The sequence below is a fragment of the Hemicordylus capensis genome, chromosome 3, assembly GCF_027244095.1.
Source record: "Hemicordylus capensis ecotype Gifberg chromosome 3, rHemCap1.1.pri, whole genome shotgun sequence".
Taxonomy (NCBI): domain Eukaryota; kingdom Metazoa; phylum Chordata; class Lepidosauria; order Squamata; family Cordylidae; genus Hemicordylus; species Hemicordylus capensis.
The window spans coordinates 229,605,834-229,629,536 of NC_069659.1; the positions used below are offsets into that span (position 1 = coordinate 229,605,834).

Consider the following 23,703-nt stretch of genomic DNA (forward strand, 5'->3'; position numbering starts at 1 on the left):
CCTTTCTCCTCCTTTGCATATATTGTCAGCAGCCACAAAAGCATTAAAGGGAAGAAGAAAAGATTCCTAATGTTGCATAAATTGATACAATTCTGAAAGAAAGTGATACTGAAAAAAATGAACATAAGCAATTACATGATATAAAAATATAACTAAATTAAGTGTTGTATAACAGGGAACTGTTAGAAGTCTCAGAATGGATGGATGGAGTCTAATACAACAATATGGGCAGAGATTCCAAAATTACGTGTATTGTATGTCACGGGCAAACTGAATTCAAATAAGCATTATATACTTACCTCACTCACATAATTTATTGTACTTATTCTAAATGCAGAAATCTGTTTTCCCAAAGGCAGCATTATGAATTTTAATTTGCAGTGTAGTCATTTCTTTTCCTTAATAATGGTACAGATTTACGTGTGAAGAGCATGCAAGAGAGATACTTTGTGCGGTCTGGATTCAGACCTTGTGCAAGCAGAGAGAAGTTTGTGCAAGGGAATTTTCCTGGCCCTATCACTCACAGCAGCTCCCTGCATTCTCAAAACAACTACTACAACTGAGAGACAGGGGACTCTCCTGAAAGGGGTGGGATGAGGCACAAGGGCTGCAGAGGGTGAGGGGGATGGCTGAAAGTTGAGCAGAGGCATCCTCTGGAAGTGGGACTCTGCTTATGGAAGGTGCCTCTGCCTGATATTTGGCAGTTTCCCTCCTTCTGCCCCCATGCCCCATCCCACCCTGTTCTGGAGGGTCTCTCGACCCTCAGGAGTGGCTTTGGAGGGTGCTTAGAGACTGCTGTGGCAGGGAAGAAGCAGGAAGGTCCCCTTGCACAAGCTTCCTTGTGCTCATGTAAAGTTTGGATCCAACCCTATGTCTGCAAGTAAGGTAATTACTAGCTGCAGGTTTAAGTGTCACAAATGTTTTCAGATTCACTTTATTCCCCTCTAAGATCTGAGAAGGGCAAACTGTTATTTTAACATGTTGAGGAAGGCATTAATTTAAGAGAGAATAGAGGTAATTGATCACAGAGTCTTCAAGAGTCAGGGTTCAGCTACTTCACCATAATAGAATTCTATTCTTCTTGCTAAATAAACACACAAAGCAAACCTACAGTTTACTTATGCAGTTTACATAAGCCTGGCTCATATTGAAAAATGTTGGTGTTCAAGGCAAGAGAAGTAGCAATGGGTAGCAGCTTAAGAGAACAGACTCCAGCAAGTTCAAGTGTGCTGTGTGAAGGTTCATTGTGAAGAGAAATCAGACCCAATGACTTTGACACATAACTCCAGTAACAAATTCAGTTGCTATAAAAAGGAAAAGTCTCTACCAACATGCTTTCCAAATTACTATTATAAACATGAGGATACCTCGTTCAGAGTCGGAATGCTGGTCCAGGCACGGAGGAAGTCCAGTGGCCGCCTGGGTTCTGCTGCTGTCACGGCCCCCCTAGCCCCACCCCTACATCTAACATAAGACGCCGGGAGCATTTAGCCATGCCCCCACATCTGACATCAGACGCAGGGGCGTGGTTTAGCTCCCAAACAGGGCCGCGTGGCCCTGTTTGGGAGCTAAATCATGCCCTCCTGCATCTGACATCAGACATGGGGGGCACGTCTGGGGCATGAGGTGCAGCCCCTGAGGGGCAGTGGCCTGGGTTCTTTAAGAACTGCCCCTCAGGGGCTGCACCTCATGCCCCAGACGTGCCCCCCCCATGTCTGATGTCAGATGCAGGAGGGCATGATTTAGCTCCCAAACAGGGCCACACTCAATTCACTCAATGATGGCTCCGCCCCTGTGCTGGTCCATCTAGCTCAGAATTAAATATCTATACTAACTGACAAAGCTCTTGAGAGTTTCAGTCTTTCCCAGTCCTATCTCAAGATGCCAGGGAGTCAGCCTCGGACCTTCTGAATATAAAGCACATGCTCTGTCACAGAGCAAGTACAGTCCCATCCCCATATTCAGGGTAGAACTAAAATGCTGTAAGATACATGGCTGCTACTGCCCCAGTTCTTTGCTGTCTCTTCCTCGTATACACAACAGCACAACTTGTGATGTGTTGTCATCATATTGCACGTTTCTCCACCCAAACCTTACATCATTGACTGGTGGAGATGGGGAGATACACAGCATTATGGCATCACATTACGCATCTATTGTACACACTACAAGGAAAAGACAGCAAAGAGACATGAGATCTATTCAAATGTTATAAGAGGAGGCTGTACTTGCAAAGAGGAGGCCCAAAATGCACCTGGAAGTTCCACCCAGCACATCATTCAATCATACACACAGAGAGAGCGGATCAGTCATACTTACAGCCTTTGCCTGCAGCAGCAAATGCTGTGATAGTGGGCACTTCCATGACAGACAGGCTCAGTGATGCCTGCGCCTGCTGATCATGGAAGCACCTGCCAACACACTAACAGCATCTGCTGCTTCAGATGAAGGCTATAAGCATGACTGACCCATAGGGGGATGGGTGGATGAGCATATGACATGCTGGGCAGGACATCTGGCATATTTTTGTCTGTATATCTTCTTCCATTCTCAGATACATTATTTGAATTGTTTTGATCTCTCTAGATACCACTATACAAACAGTAACTATTATTATTATAACATGTACTTCTGCCCATATCTTATGTACCCAAGAAAAGAGACTGGATAGTTTCAGGCCAGTCTTACCAGGAAGTAACATAAAACAGTTACTTTAGGCAGCTGATTCCAAAGAAGGTGCCATTTTCCTGCCTCCAACTTCCATCTCAGTGGGTCATTAAAGCGAACAAGCCTGCCAGGAAGCGTTGTGACTTGATTTTTATTTGATTTTTTAAAAAAACTTTTGGAGTGAAAAATTCTAAGGGCCAAACTTGATGCAATGACAGCGATAAGTGAATGCATCTTGGTCTCTTTAGACATTTGGCAAATAGCAGACATGCAGTTAGGGTGATCCAGATTGGGACCACAGCACAGGGAAGGGGGATTTAACTCTTTCCTCCTGCAGTGTTTTCCTAATAAAAATGCCCCCTCACAAGTTCTTTGCTCCAGTAAAACATACAATCTTCTTACTGGGGCAAACAGCAGCTTGTGGGGAAGGTATTTTTATGCTTGGGGGGGCACAGGGTTAACTATCCTGAATCACATCCCAATCTTTTTTTATTAATTTTATAATAAGGGTAAAATTTATAGTTGTTATCATGAAAAGAGGTGTGTGGGAAGTCAATTTTGTAATTGTGTTTATTATGATTGTTATGGTTATTATTATTATTGTTAAAAGTTAATAAAAATTTGAAACAAAAAAAAAAAGATTCACATCCCAATCTGGATTGGAAGACCCCACAACTGCTACTTACAAAAAACTAAAAAAGTTCATAAGAGCTGAATAGTCATTCGGGCATCTCCATTGTAACATATAGTTCATTCCTCGGAATGGCCCTGTAATTCATCTCACACACTAGATGTTTTGTTCAGTGGTGTCCAGTTTTTGTGCTACATTGCCTGTCTGTGTTCCTATAAAGAATTATATTTATGGTCTTGTAGTTCATGACAGTCTCTTTCATATACAAATTGAATTAACGCCATTAAGATCAATGATGCCTAAACCATACTGGCCATACTGGCAAATGCTTCATGTTCTCAGTGAGTGAATATCTTTTTTATTTCATTCTTTTCCAAATTGCCACCAAATTAGGCCCAGAGTCATGGATATAATGTCAGATAAGATAAAACCATCTCAAAAACCTCAAAAACTTCATGGTTAATTATCGTGAAACAAGGATAAACATCTTTGGTAATCATGGTATTTCTTTAAAAAAAAAAAAAAACACCCCAAAAACCCACCCTTCAAAACACACCCCATTTGACACTCTTATCCTCACATGGTCCCCAGAAGTTTTATTCCTCAGCCAGCTCTGATACTGGAAGTGAATCCAGCTAAGAGCAAAGCATTTAGGACAGGGGTTGGGGAGGGAAAGATAGAGGAGTGATACCCCAAACCTTCAGGTTCCTTTGGTCCTCACAGAAATCACAGAACTTAAGGGAATCACATTTTGGCCTATCCCACTGGCCGGAAGACTACAGAACACTGGGGCGCTGTGCTCCCTGCCTCCAAGAAGAGTGCAATTTGAAGTGATCCAAGGCTTATTCTGGGGTGTGCAGCACCAGTCCCTTATTCAGTTAAACAAATACTGAATATTTCTGCATATCTCTAGTGTAAGCTATCCAAGATAGCATTTTATCCTTAATGGTACAATCAATAACTATTTTTAAAAACCTTTAACTCGATGTAAGTTTCAGGGTAGGCAAATAGATGTTAAATGAATTGGATCAACAAAGGACCAGATAGGTGCATTTTGCTAAGTTCATAACATGGGGGGCTAGGGGTGTGCTTGGAACCAGGAAGCCCAGTTTGGTTTGAATTGAACCACACTCGAACCAAACTGGGCCCAGTTTGGTTCTGTGCATGTCGAGCCAGGCCCCAGTTCAGCTTGAGGCTGAACCAGTTAAGGCCCAGCTCAAGTGGTGGGGGGTTGGGGATAAATTTGTTTTAAGAAAACTTACCACACTGTCCGGTGGCCTCCAGGGGGGTGAGTCCCGGGGGAGGTCTCCAACAGTGTTCCCTCTAAGGTGTGTGTACACGTGTGCCCACAGGTTTTTGGATGTCTGCTTAGTTAATTTTAGATCCCACTCAGGTTGAATCAGGAATGCCCCACTCTGAATGCACATGCGCACACACTGCCTTGATACTACTGCTCAGAACAAAACTCATTCCGCACACAGATGGAAAATATTAGAGAGAACACTGGTCTCCAATGGTTCCCGCTCTCCCCGCCGGCCTTCCCCAGTCTTTTTAGTGCTGGTTCGGTCCATTTACGGACCAGGCCAGCTCTCTCCCTGCTCATGGTGGCCATTTTGAAGGTTGCCATGCATGCGCACTGGTCATTCGTGTGCCTGGTTGAGTCAAACCAAACCGGGCCCAGTTTGACTTGAGGGCAAGCTATCAAACATGGTGAACCGGCTCAACCTTGATTTTTATTCCAGTTAGTTTGATGTTTAACCATAAAATGACTAGTCTCTTGCCCAGGGGCTGCAAAACTGAAGGGAAACTTTTGCAGAGTATGTATATGTGGAGTTGTGTTCATTTGCTTTTTGTTTTTGGTCTTATTGCAATCTTATTGTAAGCCACCTTGAGATTTATTTGATCAGAAAAGTGTGGTATACAGCTAAGGAAGGGAGGGAGAGAGGAAGTCAGACAGATGTTCTGTACTGTCATGACTCCTACTAGAGCCAGAGGAGGAGGGGGGAGTTAACTGGGGTTGAATTCTTGTTTGTAAGGGATTCACAGTAGACTGCCACCATCCACTTTATTTTGATGTAGGAAAACCCACTCTCCAGATAAGGTTCCTGTGGTGTAAAGTGGGACAACCCTCCCAGAAAGGGCAGAGCAGTTCAACTCCTAAGCCTTCAAAGGCGTATGACTATGGCAGACCCAAATGAAGAATAGCACACTTCACCAACAACGATGTATTGTTAGATTAGAAGAAAAATAACAGTATGCAATAACAATAATTGTCTCTTCATAAAGCAGATTGTAAGAGAGAGAGAGAGTTTCCATTAACTGGTCAACTCAGATTTCAAGCAATGCAGTAAAGCAAAATAAGTTCCCCCACGTGTGTAATTCTACCGGTCCTAACTTGTTACACACAGGCCACAGCCTTCCCATTTCCCCAGCAGCACTCAGCCTGCTGCTTCCTCAGGGAACTCCTGGGACAGGCTAACCAAAAGAGCAATGCTTTCTCTTCTCTTCTCTTCTCTTCTCTTCTCTAGAGGCCCCCAGAACTCCCATAATGCACCACATGATTGCACAATTCGTTATGGGGAGCCTCCCAACACCAGCCGGAAGCCTCCTAGCCCCAGCTGGCAGATGATCAGCAAAACAGGGTTAAGGGAGTGCTTGCTGTCTTAGCCCCATTTAAGAGGGTTGCTGGCGCTGTAGGTTTGCTGCCAAGGCGCCACCAGGATTGGGCATGATCCCGGCAGTTCTCATGCACAGGCAAGACTGGGCTTGGCTTTGTTAGCCTGGTTTTGCCTGCGTGTGAGAACAGCCTCAGGGATTAAAAACCTTAAAACAATTGAAACCACAATCAAATTTAAAAACTTGGGTCAAGAGATAATATTCCACTGAAGCACCCTAACTGCCATATAGATTCATATAATCAGCAGGATTAATTTGCACAGCATTATTATGCAAGGATAACACCACAAATCTATTCACATTTGAACTATGGGAACACCATATTTCCTGTATCATTCTGAATATTCCATGCCATTCCAGAGAACTAAGTTCTTTCTTTATATGATTCAACTCTCTTCATTCTTTGTTACATCTTAATAGTATTAGAAACCACCACTAGATTCGCCTTATCTGGGGATATATATAAAAATGTGTGTGTGAAAGACCCTTTTGTGTGACTGCTTACTTGGGTGCATTTTACATGTGATATACTACTAACCTGACAGATGCAATATAGCTGCTATCTAATTAATTTCCTGGAGAGGCAAACACTGCTATTTATTGAAAAAGCCCTCGATATTATTAATCATGTTGCTCCTCAAAAATTCATGTAAGTACTTCAAGCCATGTCAAGAAACTTTTTAAATAAAATGCCCTTATAGCTCTTCTCTTTTCATAACATGTAGCAAGTAATGGGATGATGATTCTTAATAACAGAAAGTAATAATGGGAGCATCAGAAGGAGCTAAATTATAATAATTAATATCACTAAAATGAAACTGCAGCATTTATGCATACATGAATGAGCATGACAATTTCTCTGAATCCAGTGTTAGTGGAATTAAAATAGCCTTCAGCTACATGCTTGCTACACTGAATAGTAAGATTACATTTAAATGAAAAAAGTTGTTATCTTTAAGGGGAATCCCTGAGATCAGGTATAATAATTACTCAAATTCTGTGAAAAACATACACACAGATTCCCAAATGGATAGGGCCCCCATTTCATATTTATCTTTCTTTCCTTAGGGCAATGAGAAAAATCACCTACAGGTATATAAAGTGAGAGGTATCAACTTGAGTGGATCTGTCAGACTTCCAGTTTCACATCAGTTTGGAAAATCTGGTGACTGCAGCCCAGAGGTAGTGGGTCCAAACCTTTCACTGATGCTGGGAAGGCATTGCCAAGTCCCTAACTACAGGAAATTGGCTCTGTTTCTTTTGAGGATTTCCTTCTGGCCAGGAAGTTGGACATTTGCAAGGAACGTACAAGAGGTGGGTCTTAAAAAAGTCTTTGTTATGTCCTTGGTGCTGGCTATGGGATCAAAACACAATGTAGAGTTTTTGAATGGGCCTTAAGTCTCTGTGGCAATTAAAAATTGAGTTTCATTCCTAGAAGAAGTGTATTGGTGGTGAGGCAGAGAATTTATTCGCATACCTGATGAGTTCTAGCTGGTACCTTCATTAGCCAGTTCTTTGTTTCTGAGCTCAATCAGTGGCTCTTATGGTTACCATAACCTGGTTAAGTAGGAGAGTTACAATATGGAAAGGCTACTCCACTTTCTCTCTTATGAGGGGGGAGGTCTTGGAGTAGCCCTATTAACATAAGAACAACATAAGAACATAGATAGAGCCCCTGATGGCGCAGTGGTAAAACCGCTGCCCTGTAACCAGAAGGTTACAAGTTCGATCCTGACCAGGGGCTCAAGGTTGACTCAGTCTTCCATCCTTCCGAGGTCGGTAAAATGAGTACCCAGAATGTTGGGGGGCAATATGCTAAATCATTGTAAACCGCTTAGAGAGCTTCCAGCTATAGAGCAGTATATAAATGTAAGTGCTATTGCTATAAGAACAGCCCTGCTGGATCGGGCCCAAGGAAGCCCATCTAGTCCAGCATCCTGTTTCACACAGTGGCCCACCAGATGCCACTGGAAGCCTACAGGCAGGAGCTGAGGGCATGCCCTCTCTCCTGCTGTTACTCCCCTGCAACTGGTGCTCAGAGGCACCCTGCCTCTGATGCTGGAGGTGGCCTATAGCCCTCTGACTAGTAGCCAGTGGATAACTCCATGAAGTTATCCAAACCCCTCTTAAAGCTATCCAAGTTGTTGGCTGTCACCCCATCTTGTGGCAGAGAATTCCACAAGTTGATTATGCGCTGTGTGAAAACGTAGCTCCATTTGTTGGCCCTAAATTTCCTGGCAATCAATTTCATGGGATGACTCTTGGTTCTAGAGTTATGTGAGAGGGAGAAATTTTTCTCTCTATCCTGCACACTCTCTATTCATTGCAGCCCATGTATCTATTGCCAGCCCACCAAGGACACAGGGGTTCCTGTCTGTGCTGGAAGGTGGGGCAGTGCTGACACATCTAGGGCAGCCACTGCATGGCAGCATGCGATTCCTGGGAGGGCCCCCTTAGTGGTTTTAAATAAAAACATACACATGTCCACTTTGTTCCTTTGGAAGCAAGAGCAAGCCTGTCTGCCCCGTCTATTCCCTATTCAGAACAGCTCTATAGCCAGTAGTGTTTTTCATCCATCAATAAATATCAAAATTGTGAGAAGGAAAAGAAGCATTTTCTTCAGCAGGTTGGAGATTCTGTCACTTAGCTTTGAGGAGGACTTGTCTGTCTCAAAAGCCAGACAGTCAGAGTATTCTGATTTCACAAAATGGGAAGGAGGTCCACAGGTTCTCAGGTAGACACCAATGCATGAAGAGAGAATGATCTATCCTAATTCCAACCTTCCATGCCCCAGACAATGAGAAGAGAGTGTGGCACAGTGGGGACAGGCTGGTAGTCAGGATCTGTGATAAATGGCCTCAAATGGCTAGAGATTCCTGAAGCAGAGAAATAACTAGCTGGGTGTGTGAAAGAGCAGTCCCTGGTCTCTGGCACACAGAGAGTCACTTCATGTACCTAAGTGCAATTTTTAATGGGTACCTACAGTGGAAGTAGGTGTCCATTAAATTGTTTAGTGTGCAGCCACTTTCCCTGGTTTTTCAGAGGTGCTGAACAAGATAACTAAGGTGCCCCCTCTCTATGCTGAGCTACCTGCACCAAGATCCCACCCACCCAGGGGTGTAACTAGGGAAAATGTCGCCTAGAGCAAGCACTGAAATTGTGCCCCCCCCGTACTCCCCCCCGCCCAAACATCTGACACGCATCTTTCAGAAAACTTGTATTTTACCATAATATTATATATTACAAAATTATATTTTGTTGAATAATTTCAACATGTTGGAAATGAGAGATTAAAAGTATTCAGGAAATAATGATAGGGTAAGGTAAAGTGTGCCATCGAGTCAATTTTGAGCCCTGTGGTTGTCTTTGGTAGAATACAGGAGGGGTTGACCATTGCCTCCTCCCACGCAGTGTGAGAGGATGCCTTTCAGCATCTTCCTATATCGCTGCTGCTGCCTGATATAGTACCAGCAGGGATTTGAACCGGCAACTTTCTGCTTGTTAGTCAAGCATTTCCCTGCTGCACCACTTAAGGTAGCCTATAAAACTTTACTGCATGTGTAAAAAATAAACTATTGTCCAGGAGCGATCCAGTTTGCGATAGATAGATAGATAGATAGATAGATAGATAGATAGATAGATAGATAGATAGATAGAGGTATAGCTAGATATATTTCCATGTACCTCAATGATAGGGTAGGTACATGGGGGGGGGGGAGAGAGAGAGAGAGAGAGAGAGAGATCTCAAACTGGATCTCTCCTTTTTTTAAAGAAAACAGCAACACAGAGAGTCTCATAGTAAAAATTGTAAATGCAAGGCAAGGGCTTTAATTGCACAGTTAGAAGTTAAAGGTGAATAAGATCAGTAGTCACTTTTCCCTGCAGGCAAAGGGGGCGTGGCCTCGAGTTCCGGAGCCTGAGAAAGCTCTTCGGCGTCATTTCAGGCAGCGCTTGCTGCCTGAAAGCATCTATTCTCTCTCTCTCTCCCTCTCTGGAGGGAGAGAAAGGGGAATAGACACTTTCAGGCAGCAAACGCTGCCTGAAATAAACAACAAGTGCTCACTGGGGGGCCTCCTAGTAGCCCAGGCGGGGGGGGGTGAGGCGACTCTCCGGACCGCAGTTGGGGGTGGGGCATGGCAGGCACTTCGCGCCCCCTGCAATGGCCCAGGGCACGTGCCCTGCCTGCCTCACTCTCATTACACCCCTGTACCCAGCCCCCATCAGCTTCCACCCAAGCTCTTAGTGAGAAAGGAGACTGTGCCTGGCCACAACAGAGAGCCGCATCCAAGCAGCAGCTTCCTGCTAAAACAGGTTCCTCATTTTTTGAGAATGAGTTCTAATACCTCCCTGTCCACAGGGATCCTCAACGTTGGGCCCCCAGATCTTATTTGACGTCAACTCCCATAATCCCCAACCAAAGGCCACTGGGTCTTGGGATTATGGGAGTTGAAGTCCACTAACATCTGGGGGCCCAACGTTGAGGATCCCTGCACTACCCTACCCAACACAAAGGTGCAGTTAGGCTGATGTGGAGCTTGAATTGTGCTTAGGTGGGGGTGGGCGGGGACTCGGGAGAACACACACACAAACAGGCTACTCTAGCAGGGGGCAGGATGTAAAGCATCAGGCAACAGATATTGGCCACTGCTAAACCTTAGCCCATAAGCTACAACAGAAAAGGATTCTTTTTGTGTTTACTTTATAAATATTATTCAAAACACAAATATTTTTACATCTAACAAAATCTACACTATCAATTTGGGAAAATCCACAGACATCAGTACCAACATCCATAATAAACACTTCAATGGAAAATAGAACAATGAGGAAAGGTGGGGCAGTGGTGAAGGAAAAACTCTCTAAATTATATTATAATACCCACTGAAACCGAAACAGGGAAGAAAAATGAATATGCTAGAGAAGAGCCTATAATTATTAATTTCAATGTTTTGATTACTTTTCCAACAAAGTGCTTCCATTGAACGCTAAACATATACTTTGTCACCTCTCTTTAATTTTAACCAGTTCATTCAAATTACATAGTTGAACAGTTTGCCACACCTTACTGATCCATTCCTGACAGGTAATCTTTGGTTAATAACTTAGAAAAAAGAATTCTACTTCCCTTTGCAATCTCCGTTAATATTTCCAGGGAAAACACTTTACGATTTAATTCCGGAATATATCCTGTCATACTTTGAATAATTCTCTGGATAATCTTCCAAAATTCTGTTATAACTGAACTAGACCACTGCAGCTGTATAAAATTATTGTTAGGGAAGCTGACAGTTGATTATACTGGTTAGTGAAAATTTACTCAACTTCCCTGGAGTTAAATATACAAAATACAATATTTCATAAAAGTTCTCTTTAAAATTAGTACATAGAACTTTAATGATGACACAATGAAATGCTTCTCATTAAAAACTACATTATATTCTTTATCACATAGCTGCCAACATGTCCCTATTTTCCCATTTACCTGAATGGGGAACATAGGGACATGTTGGCAAGTATACCATTAGTAATCTGTGTATCCAATATTTTACACCATCTAATTTTAAAATATGCCCTTTCCCCAACTCTTTAGCAGTGTGTTAACAAGCTGTGCATTTACTCATAAAAGCGGGTTTCTTTTGTACTTGGGACTTCCTGATATAATGTTTCAAAATCTGTTCACTGAAGTCTTAACTGTTCCGTTTCTATTTTAGCATGTATGTAATTCCTTAATTGCAAAAACTGATACCAATTAACACTTTCACTTAATGGGATATGATTCTGAAAGCATGCGTCGCCACTGCTCCCATATGCTCAGGACAGCAGCAGAAATGAAGCAGCAAGGGAAGAAGGGTGCTTGGGGGATTGCATGGGCTAACCTGGAAGCACATCCATAATAGTATGGATGCATGCTGCTAGGTTCATACAGCCCAGACACCTGCCCTAGCCAGTAAGGCACTAGTGCTAGGTCTGTCCCTTTAAATGTATGAGGTAGCTGAACCTTATACACTACATGAGAGAACTGGGACCAACTAGAGGTCCTCACAGCATGCTTTCTGATGTCCATGTGATTTTTTTTTTTTTAAGACATATACCTTCTTCACATATTAAAGGGAAGAAGTGGATACATGTCAAATCTTTAAGAGGTGCCTGCTCATTCTGTAACATGAAGCAGCATTAGGAGAATGAGGGTACTATTACTACTATGAACAACAACGTTTTCCAAACTTTAGCTGGAAGTAGGAAGTGAGAAATGTGTGTTGAAACAGAGGGGTGGGAGGCAGAAAAATGCAGACATGCCAACAACAACAACAACAAAACAACAACCCAAAAAACCCAGTTAAAAGCTGCAGTGTTTGCCAAGGAACTGTCTTTTTATATACAGCTTATTATTAAAGAAAATTCAAACACACACATGAAAGCATTTGTTCTCAAAGAGAGGAGAAGGAAGAGGGAGGGGGAGAGAAAAAAGAACTTCAGATTTTTCAAAGAAATTGGGGAGAAAGATAGTTTATGTTTTTGAAGTTTGCAAACGTTGACAGAGTTTCTAATAATGCTTGTAGGCACTAGATTTTGCAGACAGGTGCATTTTCCAATGTTAGGACCCATAATTTAAAGCTAAGTTTTCAAAAATGCACCATTAAAAACACAATTACATCGGGGCAGAGTTTCAAGAAAATGGATTTTGTTCAAGACATCCAAAATTGTCTAAACCGAGAACAGTCAAAGCAGATGCTTAGGTCTAGTCATACTAGGCCATTGTAGCTGCATCTCTCCACTCTGTTTCAGAAACTATTTTTGAATCACTCATCCAATATAAGTTAGCAATTGCCACCTGTAGTAGACCCATCCCACGTTTTTGTGCATTTCAGTTTTCATGATGAAATTGTCAATTGGGAAGAAATTTTCACCAAACAGGTAAGCAAATAATTGTGTAAAAAAGAAAATTGTTTTTCTGTTCTTTTCTTAAAGTCTTGGATGCCTACCACTTGTCCTATGAACATACCAAGCTGCATTACACTGAGTCAGACAACTGACCCATCTAGCTGAGTACTGTCTACACCAACTGGCAGCACAACAGCTCTCCAGGATTTTCAGATGGGATATCTATCTATCTATCTATCATATTTTAAACCACCTGATATATACATCAGGAGGTATAAAAAATTTAGAACAATATAAAAAGTCACAGATTACAATCCACAAAACACAATAAAAGCAATAGCATAAAACAGTTGTTTAAAAAATTATTTTAATTAATTTTAATTAAAAGCCTGTAAGAACAGGTGAGTCTCGAGGGTCTTCCTGAAAACAAACAGAGAAGAAGATGCTCTTATTTCAGTGAGCTTTATTTCCAAAGCATTTCCCCAGCATACCTGGAGATGCCAGAACTGGACACATGGATTCAGTGCAGACAAGAAAAGAGAAGCGTGCAAAAAGCCAAAGCAGCAAATGAAACTGAAGCGGGATTTTTGATTCAGTTCAGCCCTAATGTACGCAGTACCTAACATGCTTGCCCTATGTGACTACCAGCAAAATTATTTCAATTATTTAATTGAACTAGTTAACTGAAAAGAAATTAAAAGAAATTGTTTCAGTTAAACAATTTGAATAATTGTAACCAATTCATTATGTCTAGCTAACCCATAGTCCTTTGCTCTCCCTGTTTACCAGGAACAGTTCCTATTCTCTACTCTCTAGTACAGTGATGCTCCCTATTTTTTCAAGCAAGGTCCACTATGGGAGAGCCATTTCCCTCTACAAGAGCCTTCAGTATGGGAGCCATTTCCCACTGTGCTGACCCCTGTGCAGTGCTGCACTTTCTCCAGTGCTATGGGGTGGGGGCAGCGAGAGGTGCACTTTGCCATGGATCTGGTCCGTGGATCTGGTCCGTGGTCTCCTGTCTTGGGGGGGGGGGCTACAAATGTTCGGGGGGGCAAAGCCCCACTGCTGCCCCACACCCACCCCACCGCTGCCCACAGGAGGGGATTCAGGGGCAAGTTAAATCTTTTTAGAAAAATATTTTTCAACCACCCCTGTGCCACCTTCTGCCCAAATGACAGCTTGGGCCATTTTTGGCAAATGCAGAGAGCCCCTAAATAGGCTGAAAATGGCCCAACCTGTCCTATGGGGGGCAGGCAGGCTCAGAGAAGGAGGTCTTGCCACTGACTCCACCTCCCCCACCTCGGTCCACACCCCACCTGCTGCCCCCGTCTCCACATCCCTGCCACACAGCTAAGGTTGAAAAAAGGTGTTATTAGAAGATTTAACTTGCCCCCAACTCCCACTCAAGCTGGGGGGGGATCCAAAGCCCTTCATATCTGGGCTCCAAAATTACCTAGGTGCACCACTGGGGGGAGCTTTAGGAAAAACCTAGCTCTGTGACCCTCCAATGCTATTTTGCAAGGCATGCACAAAGTACTGAGAAGTGTGGTCCTTCCCAGCACTTTCTCCATAGAGCGCTATGTGCTTTCCAAGATGGCACTGGGCTTGAGAGAGCTTCATTTCCATTAAAGAAGCCCCACCACTGGGCAAAGCATAGTACTGTGTGGTGGGAACCATCTCCTTCATGTCATGCCACAGAGGCTGTGCAGAGTATATGGCTTCAGCCAAAGCTCAACACAAACTTAATAAACAATTATTTAATGTATTTATTTATTATATTTGTAACTTGCGTCTCTGGGCAGTTTACAACATTAAAAAAATATTAAAACATTAAAACAACTTTAAACCACAATTTCTCCATATATTTCTCTTAGATGTAGCCATCACTAATCCCATGCGTGGCAGCTCTCGCGAGTGAGCTGCTGGCAGAGGAAGAGGAAAGCGGCGGCACTGACAGGCAGGTGGGGAGAAAACGGCAATGGGAGAGTGGTCGGGTGGAGAAAACAGTGGCAGCAGGCAGGCAAAGAAAACGGCGGCTGCAGGCAGGTTGGGGGAGGGAGAAAACAGTGGAAACTGGCAGGCAGAGGGGGGAGAACTAGAGGTGCAGATGCTCTGCGCCTGGCCAGCTAGTTCTAATTAAAAAGCTTGGGAGAATAAGTGTTTCTTTGGATACTTTTTAAAAGCTGTTCGAGATGGGGAGTCTTTTATTTCAGCAGGGAGCACATTCCAAAATCTCACGGCCACAACGGAGAAGGCCCAGATGAACTGGTGGCAACTGCAGACGGACCTCTCCAGATGATCTCAATAGGCAGTTGGGTTCATAGTGAAGAAGATGTTCTCTTAAGTCAGGGAATCACACTCAGGGAGCCACTCCTGCCTCCTCGGCCTTGCTATGAAGAATATGGCTTTCTCTGGTAAATAGTTGTCCTTACTTTGCCTTTAGACTATGGGGATGCCTTTTAAACTAGAATGATTAGAATGATTTGCAAGAAGGACCACACCTACCTTGAATGTGGTGTGTGTGTGTGTGTGTGTGTGTGTGTGTGTGTGTGTGTGTGTGTGTGAAGCCGGGAAGAGGCAAGCTGGGTGCTAGTTATTGCAGGAGCACTCCCGCATCTTGCAAGACAGAGCAAGAGACAAGAAAACAAAGTATAATTCAACTGGCTATATTGGCTATATTATCTGTCAATTGGCTATATGTCACAACTTGGAGGGCAGGGATAGCCTGATGGTGATGGTGATGGTGATGGGACACAGAAAGCGAGAACAGCTGGTGGGCAGGATTCAGGTCGGGGAACTGGGTCTGGAGGAGGGGCTCCTTCTCCCAGCCCAATTTTATATTTTACTTTGGGGTCAATGCCCTGTGGGGAGAGGAGCAATTTGTCTCTGGGCAGTTGGTTTCTGCCCGATCCCCTCTCTTTATGGGCTAGCTTTTGCCTGAGGTATTGCCTGCCCTCCCCTTAATAATTAGGGTCACACTACATGTCACAATTCGGCCACCTGCTTGGTATCTAGTTCTTCTAAATTTGAAATTTTAATAAAGTTATGGCCAGGCTCTGTTTCCTGCACCAATCCTCATAACGGCTGTATATGCTTTTCTCAACACAATTGCTACTTAACTCTTCAAGTTTCAGCCTCTCTTCCTGAACCTCTAGAAGTTAAATATCAGAGAGAAGAGCAGATGCATCTCAGCTCCAGTGCGCAAGCCATTATGCATTCAGATAGACAGAAAAACGTCAGCGTGCTACTTCCTTCCTTTCCTACAACTGTCTATCCTGATAATATATCTGGCTGGTTGTTTTGAATTGCAGAAGCTCTGCTCTAGTAAGCACATCCCAATCCTTTGGTAGATGAAACATCCTGAAATTTTGTTTAATGGCAAACTGTTATTGTCATTTCGCTAAATCAGAACTTCAGAAGCCAGTGCAGGAGAGTCTGTTGTTGAGTAAATGAATCTGGTATACAGAAGAAAAAAAGGAACCCTCAGCAATAGTGAGTAGTGAGGTGCTAGAGCAGCAATCCTTGGTGCAACATTAGGAGTGTATAAGAACATTATAGTTGTCTCTATTTTCACCTGTGAAATGTTGGAAGGTGTGACTATTGTGGTGTATGGTCATTATTGATTTTTGACAGGATGCCCAAACATAGATTTTAAAGAGAACATATTTTAGAGGCCAATGGTTCAATCAGATGCCTATAATGTTTCTTTTGAAAAGCAACAAACGCTTGCAGCAATTGTGCCAGAAAATATAGACTTCAATGCCTTTCACTCATTTGCTTCATTCTTCAATGCACTGAGATACTTGTGAAAAAATGAGCATGATTAATTTAGCCTGATTCTCAGTTATAAGTGGATGTGGAGAACAACTACTTTAGCCATCTGTTTACTTCTTTTTCATCTTCTGTGGATGAAGCAAACCTAATTATTTTGCCCGTGAAACAAATTGTTTAGCTGAGTATCTCTCAGGTAGTCACACAGGGCAATTCTAAGGATCTTGAATTCCCTCTGCAAATCTATGAGGTTCATCACTGTTGCTTCATTTGAGAGAAACTTCAGCAAAATGCTGTCGTATTTATGAAGGATTCTTCACACAGCCCCAGATGGACACAGCAGTACCCATCAGTTTAGTCTGTTCTAGCTTTTATTCAGTGGCAAAAATACTTGCTAAGTTCAAAGTCAAGGCATAAGGGTCAGGACTATTGAACATGAAAGCAGAAGAACAGCCCTGCTGGATCAGGCCCAAGGCCTATCTAGTCCAGCACCCTGTTTCCCACAGTGGCCCACCTGGTATTTTGAGGCATCTTGCCTCTTAGGTTGGAGGTGGTCTGTAGCCCTCAGACTAGTAGCCTTGTAGTAGACTTGACCTCCAACCATTTGTCTAAGCCTCTTTTAAAGCCATCCAGGCTGGTGGCTGTGGCCACATCTTGTGGCAAAGAATTCCATAGGTTATTTATGTGTTATGTGCAAAAGTACTTCCTTCTGTCAGTCCTAAATTTCTTGGCAATCAGTTTCGTGGGATGGCCCCTCATTCTAGTGTTATGTGAGGAAAAAAATTCTCTCTTCATACCATGCATAATTGTATAGACTTCTATCATGTCACCCCTCAATTGGCTTTTTTCTAAACAAAAAATTGGCTTTTTTCTAAACTAAAAATTGGCTTTTTTCTAAACTAAAAATTAGGCGCTTTTTTTTACTGAAAAGCCCAAGGTGTTGTAGCCTTACCTTGTAAGAAATGGGCTCTAGGCCTCTGATAATTGTGGTTGCCCTCTTCTGCACATTCTCCAGTTCTTTAATATCCTTTTTGAGGTATGGTGACAAGAACTATACATAGTACTCCAATTGTGGCCACACCATAGATTTGTATAAGGGCATTATAGTATTAGCATATAATAAATAATATAATAAATAATATTTTATTTTCAACCCCCTTCCTAATGATTCCAAGCATGGAATTGGCCTTTTTCACGGCTGCCGCACATCGTGCTGACACTTTCAACGAGCTGTCCACCACAACCCCAAGATCTCTCCTGGTCAGCTCAAGATCTCTCCTTGACTGCTCGGACCCCATGAGCATATATATGAAGTTGGGGGGGGTGCCCCAATGCGCATCACTTTACACTTGCTAACACTGAACTTCATTTGCCATTCTGTTGTCTGTTCCCCCAGTTTGGAGAGATTCTTTTGGAGCTGCTCATAATCCATTTTGGATTTCACTACCTGAAAGAGTTTGAGGTCATCTGCAGATTTGGCCCCCTCACTGCTTACCCCAACTTCTAGATCATTTATGAATAAAATAAAAAGCACTTGTCCCAGTACAAATCCCTGGGGGCAGGGGCATAGGATAATAGAGCAAGAGAGGACAATTGTCCCTAGGCCCACAGGGTCTGAGGGGCCCCTAAGGCCCCTGCAGCCTGCCCTGTTCTCTTTCCCAGTCCCACTCACTCCCAGGCTGGTCCTAGCACAGCTGAGAGCCACCTTTTTTTACAGTGCAAGTTTGCCTGGGAGGTTTGTACAGTGCAGGTTTGCCAGGCAAGCTGCTACAGCTCCTTCCCTCTCCACCTCTCAGCTCTTTGGTGGGTGGGTGGGGCTTAAAGAGAGGCCTCTAGTGCAGGCCTCACTGAAGCCTGAACTCTAGTGCCGATTCGTTGGCTTCCTGCTGCAGGCAGGCAGGAAGGAGGCAGAGTGGCCAGCACTGGCTACCCTTGCCCACCACAGCTCTGTGCAGACCCTCTGCCCAGCCCAGCCCTGCCTTTACCTGCTTAGTGATGGAGGTCTAATCTGATTTTCTTTTTGTGGTCATCCCCCCTTGGATATTTAGGGATTGGCTTGCCATAGAGCTTTGATATGGGGGGGGGCAGATTGAGAAGATTCTGAATATTTAATTTGAAACCAATTGGGGAATTTGTTGGTTTTTTAAAAAAAAAATTAAAAACCATTTAAAAATTCCTATAAGTGGCCTGTTTCATGGCAGAAAATTACAAAAATGTCAAAACTAAAGCCCTCCCATATACCCCACCTAGGAACAGCTACACGCAAAGCACAGAGCAGAGAGCGAGGAGGAGGGAATGTGCCAGATGGTCAAGTGTGGCAAGACCTATGGTGGGGCCTCACCAGCCTGCCTGATCTCTCTTCCAGGTGTGGGAGGAAGGGGGTGCAGCCAGGCCATGGCAGCCTGCCTGCCTGCCTGCGCAGCAGTGGGCCCATTTTGAAATCTCATCCCCAGGCCCACTCTAACCTTGCTACACCCCTGCCTTGGGGGACCCCATTTCTTACTTCCCTCCATTTAGAGAACTGTCCTTTTACACCAACCCTATGTTTCCTGTCCTTCAAACTGTCCACTCATCCCATGACTGTGGAGTTTTCTTAAGCATCTTTGATGAGGAACTTTGTAGAAATCTTTTTGAAAGTCCAATTATACTATGTCAACTGGATCACATGCCTGTTGACACTCTCAAAGAACTCCAAAAGGTTGGCGAGGCAAGATCTACCTTTGCAGAAGCCATGCAGGTTCTCTTTCAGCAGGGCCTGTTCTTCTTTGTGCTTAACAATGTTATCTTTGAGAATGCTTTCCATTGATTAGCCCAGCACAGATGTTAAGCTAACCAGCCTATTAGCAATTGCAATTAGCAATTGCTAGCTAACCAGCAATTTGAAGCAATTGGATTGTTCAAGGCAAGAAAATGTGACATTATTGTTCTCGGTTATCAATATCATAGCCTTAATTCTGTGCTGCTGCATTAAACAGCAAGAGGTTACCAGTAGCACCTGACACCCCTGAAACGGAACATAATATATGGGACCAGTGGTGGGTTTGGGGGCTATGGAGATTGGTGGTATTGCCAATGTGCTAAAAAAACCGAAGTTGAGAGATGGTGATCAATAATCTGAATAGTAGAGTTTACAGATTATTGGATGCAAAGATTCATCTTTTAACTTACGTCAGCATTATTGAAGTGGGTAAGAATTTACATAACAGCAGCCAGAATGGTGTATGCCAGAAAACAAAGGCAAAGAATGTATCTACAAAACTGAGCCTATAAAAATGCTAAACAAACACTGGGAGCTGATTAAACTGGTTAAACTGACAGCCTATCTGAAATCTAACAGGATTTGGGGGAGGTAAATTGCATATGGAAGCCTACATTAGACAACATAAGGAGAGTAATGGTTTGCATGGATTTTCCTTTGAATGTGAAGATCAATGTTTCATCTTATAAACCCTTGGATATGGGATTCACTTAATATTAATTAATTGTAATAATATTCATAACACATTTATGGTTCTACATACTTAGTTCCATCATTCTAATGCATCATTCTAATGCATTCTAATATACATCTTATATTTTAATTACAGATGTGTATAATTTTTATATACATAATTTGGGGAGGCAAAATGCTTATTATACATTATCTATATATTTAATTATCTAAGGCATACCCATAGCTAATTCCATGCGTGGCAGCTATCGTGAGAGTTCACAAGCAGAAGCACCTGATTTCGCAGTGGGGATTCCATATGCAGATAGGAAGAAGGGGCCTGTGAGAGCAGAAGCACCATGGTGATTGGCCAGTGGGGATTCCATATGCAGATAGTGAGGAGGAGCCTGTGGCACCGTGGTGATTGGGCAGTGGGGATTCCATATGCTTATAAGGAGGAGGAGTCTGTGATGGTTAAGGTCAGTTGGAATGCAACTGTTATTGGTCAGAAGATATTCTTGATTGTAGAAGAGAGAATAGATAGATAGATAGATAGATGGATGGCAGGGGTCTGTGAAGAGAGGGGTTGTGAAGGATGAAAGAGCCCCTTCAAGAGAAGGAGGCTGCCGTTCTGTGAATTAGATGAGGAAACAAGATGAACAAGTTCTGTTAACTCAGGGAGGGAGGGAAACAGAGAGAGAGAGAGAGAAAGAACATGAAGGGAGCGAGAAGAAAAAGTTGGTAAGAGCGAGTGGAGGAGAGAGAAAGAGAAAAAGAAGGGAGGGGAAGAGAGACAGAAGGAAGGGCAAGGGACGGTCCCAAGCCTGTCAGCAGAATGAGGGGAATGAGTGGCCATGGCAGCACCAGCAGCAAGGAAGGGTCCAGTCAGCCACTGATGCTGTTTGGGGCTACTGAGGTCATTCACAGAGGGAGGGAGGCAGGCAATGGACGGGTCTGGGCCTGTCAGTGGCCTGAGGGGAACGAGCGGCCATGGCGGTGGCAGCAGCGAGGAAGGGCCCAGTCAAATGCTGCTGCTGCTCCTCCTCCTCCTGTGGAGAGGAGCAGGGGTGGGGCTCGGGTGGGGAGGTCTCTGGGAATAGGAGGCTGCAGCTTGGCCAATAGGCGCCAGTAATGCTGCAGCCGCCACCAAGAGAGGTGAGGTGGATGGAGTAAAGGGAAGGAGGAGTGACCAAGAGGGGCGAGGGGGATGAAAGCAATGGGATGGCGGGGGAGGAGGAGCAGGCATGCAGCTCAGGTGAGGGTGGGGAGATCTCTGAGGAGAGGGGGGCTGTGGCAGGGAGTGAGGGGAGAAATCAAGTACTAGCATGCAGAAGCTCTGTGCAGGTTAAGCTAGTTAGAATTAAACTGTTAGAATTATATATATATATTTATTCTATTTATTTATTTAAAATATTTTTATACTGCCCCAAACAATTGGATACATCTCTGGGCAGTTCACAACAATATACAATATATACTATATACAATATCTATATAAAATATTATTCTATTTTTTTATAATTTTGCATTTGGTGTTTGAATATTGGTAATATTTACAGAACTATATATGCACTATATATTATTAATACCTGGTATTTAATACTTATAAATATTTATTGGTAGCTTTGTAATATTATATATTTCATGTTGTTAGGACACATTTATATATTTTTATGGTACATATTATGCTTCATATATACTGATATATCTTCTTGTCTTTTAATATTTATTATTCAAATATATTTGGTATTTAATGTCTGTAATATTTATTTATGCACACAAGTATATTATATGATGGATAAAACAAAGTAAATTGTATGTATTTGTTAATCTATTTATTCTACATATATTTATAGAAGATGAGAAGTGCTAAATGTTCAGTAGATATTGATTTAAATAATTCAAATAATACAGTACAAGGTTTGGAGGAATTGTGGATGATTTGGTGGGTGGATGTAAGATACATGGTTATTTTGTAAGTGTGCATTGTTGTTATATTGCATTATTCCGGGTCATAAGGGTAGTAATGTATGTGATCGGGGATATTTTGTGTGTGTTTGTATATTTTGATTAAAACTTAATAAAGTAATAAAACCTCACAGATAGTAGGAATATCTCTGTAGCCAATTGCATATGCCATTTATTATCTGTCTGATACTGGCTGGTTTGGCTCATCCTAAAGGCAATCCAGAGTGAGCACAGAGAACAGTCCTCTATTGCAAATCAGCAAACAAGCTTGACCTGAAAGCTTTTATAGAGATCAGGATGCACCATCACCTGGTCACTCTGGCCTATTAGTATAAAGTGATCCCTTGTCTATTTTTCCTATCATTATCTCCTTTGGCCCAAGCTGGGTGGCAGCATGTAGTCCTCAACCCTGTTTCCCTTTCCTTAGGATACTAGTTTAAGTTTAAAAAAATAATTTGAAAACATAGCTCCTCTCATACACATACTCTATTAATTCATTTTAGCTAGTCTATTTTTCAACATGGCCACGTTCCATATGTTGCTTGGCCAAGAGACACTCAGTGCGGTACATTTATTTTTAAGTTGAAAGTCTTCTCGGGGGTAGCATTCTTTGTGATGCCTGCCTGCCATTTCCCCCCAAAATTCCCCAGTGCAATACTGCACCTGGAGCAGTCACCAAAAGGAATTTTACTGTGATCACTGCCTTTGGCTTCAGCAATGTCCTTCTTAAAGAGAATGGTGCTACTGCTGTCCTAGTAGGTCTCTGCCCTCAAAACATTTTTGGAAACTCTTGCCCTTCCCTCTGAAAGTGCCCCCATAGCTTTGACTCCCCCACTCCCCCTGCCCCAATTTCAGCCAAAACTGATTTCAGCTGCTCAGCTTTACCTCACACTTGTGTGGGATTTTTCAGCCACGTGCCAATATTATTAATGCGGAATAAAACACTGAATAGAAATCAAATGTACACTCTCAGCAATACGTTCATTGCAGATCAATACTATGTTCATTACAGATCAAGTTAAAGAAATTCTGATTTAGGCCTTAGCTAAGAAAATGCCTGTACTGTATATATCTTTTTCACATTGTCCTACATACCAGAAATGTTAAAGATAGTTTCAGAGGTGCATGTCAGACCTGGCTTCTGTGAAGTGGAAGGTGAACAAAGGGAGTCTGCAGCCAGCAAGAGCAGATGTTCTAGTTGCTCAGAACAGCAAGTAAGCCTGACCTGGATGCTTTTATAGGGGCCAGGGGGCATCACCTGATCTGACCCAGCCCACTGATGTAAGTAAGCTTCCTTGGTTGGAGTGGCTGGCTTCCCTGAAGCTTCCTCCTTTGGCTACAGTTGGGTGGTGGCAAATAAGATGAACTGCCACCTGACAACCCTCAGAACACCAGTTCATGACCCACTGTGGGCTTCGGTTCTGACAGTTTAGTTCATGAGCAAGTTGTCATGCTGTTCTTAGCTTATCTCTTGTGAGTTAAAATCAGGTACTGTTTGAATGTGAGAATAGGCTATGCCATCCTCATATGAAAAAACACATTTGTATGAATCTCTCCTAATCATGAGACAATAAGGAATACTATGGGCCAGTCCGGATTATACTTTGTCCAACGGCCCTATCACACACAATAAGAAAGTGTGCATGCCATGAGCGTACTCATCCTTGTGTGCATGCCA

General features: G+C 43.0%; 1 protein-coding gene across 12 annotated transcripts in view; it reads right to left on the bottom strand.

Moving 5' to 3' along the window:
• CTNNA3 (catenin alpha 3) overlaps positions 1-23,703 on the bottom strand; it is a 1,115,062-nt gene that overhangs the window by 540,268 nt on the left and 551,091 nt on the right. The window lies entirely within an intron of this gene.